Source organism: Limulus polyphemus, unplaced genomic scaffold (assembly GCF_000517525.1).
Source record: "Limulus polyphemus unplaced genomic scaffold, Limulus_polyphemus-2.1.2 Scaffold298, whole genome shotgun sequence".
Lineage (NCBI taxonomy): Eukaryota > Metazoa > Arthropoda > Merostomata > Xiphosura > Limulidae > Limulus > Limulus polyphemus.
In genome coordinates this window covers 6,880-8,325 of record NW_013665908.1, presented here as the reverse complement: position 1 = coordinate 8,325, position 1,446 = coordinate 6,880, and positions in this window count along the sequence as shown.

Sequence of the window (1,446 nt, the reverse complement as noted above, 5' to 3'; positions counted from 1 at the left end):
AGTGTAAGAATCAACAATATATGTATGTACGTAAACGCTTAATGTAGCTTTGTATTGTTACGTAATGTGAGTTTTTGAGAAACTCTATACACGCCTATACATATAACCAACTCGACGCGCCAAAAAAGAGTATCTATTATTAGTTTGCTATAGTCAGTGTGCTATAAACTTCGGAAGTTATAACTGTGATAACGCTTATCAATCGGAAAACTTCAGATATCTGACCAGGAATATTTACAAAGTTCGAACATTACAAATCATTTAACTTCAGTGGATTCTCATCGGACATTACTATTTTTACGAAACATTATATAACTTCATCGTGGAAAACTCGGAGTGTATGGCTGGTGAATAACGAAGGACAAAGCTAGCTAGCTCCCCGTTAAGCAAATCGTACTTACATCAACTCGTAATTAACTCGTTCATTGTGAACCTTCGATAAAATATCAAGGAAGTTCCAGACCAGAAATAAGACTTTATATTGCTTGTAAGTTTATGAAACTTTTGTTTATAAATCATTGTGTGTGATAACTATTTTTAATAACTGTTATTGTAAATTGTATTGTTGTTTGTATATGAAAACATATTTGTGTTAAAAAAGAAAACTGTGTGTATCAATATTGTTGGCAAATATCATAAACTGACTATATGTCGGCTTTTACTTAACTGCTAAATCCAAAGTACGATTTAACTACTAAATTTAAAGTATCATTTAGCTCGGTTTCAGACCATTCGAAATTCTAATACGTAACATAGTCAACACAAAGTATTCCTGTCGAAATTTGTATTTCACTGACCGAAGAGAAAGCAGACAGTCAACGATAGCCGTTGTCATAGCAATTTTTTCTTTTAAATAAAAATAACTTGTTTTGTTTGTTGGCATTTAAAATTCAGTATCAGGGGTGAGATTATTTAGGTGTCTCCTTAAGATTCTTCCAATTACAGGAGACACAACAAAAACAAAATTTAGAAAATGTTTATGCTATTCACAATGGAAAATACAAATGTTTTGTCAACGTCTACTATATGTTCTTTGTTGATTTTCGTGCAAAGCTATTCGAGGGCTATCTGCGCCAGCCGCTCCTAATTTTCAAGTAATAGACTAAAGAAAAGGAAGCTAGTGAACACCGCCAACTCGTGGGCTACTCCAACCAAACAATTGATATAAGTTGGGAAAATATTTTTTTAACTTTATTAAAAAACTTCCACAATACACATTTTGATGTACAAGATTTACTCGTGTGTGTATGTACCATGCTTGCTTTATAAAATAAAAACTATAATAAACATTAGTTATAATGCGTAAATAGTTTAATAATAATACATAAATTAAAACGCCCCCCAGTGGCACAGCGGTATGTCTGCGAACTTACAACGCTAGAATCCGGGTTTCGATATCTGTGGTGGGCAGAGCACAGATAGCCCATTGTGTAGCTTTGTGCTTAA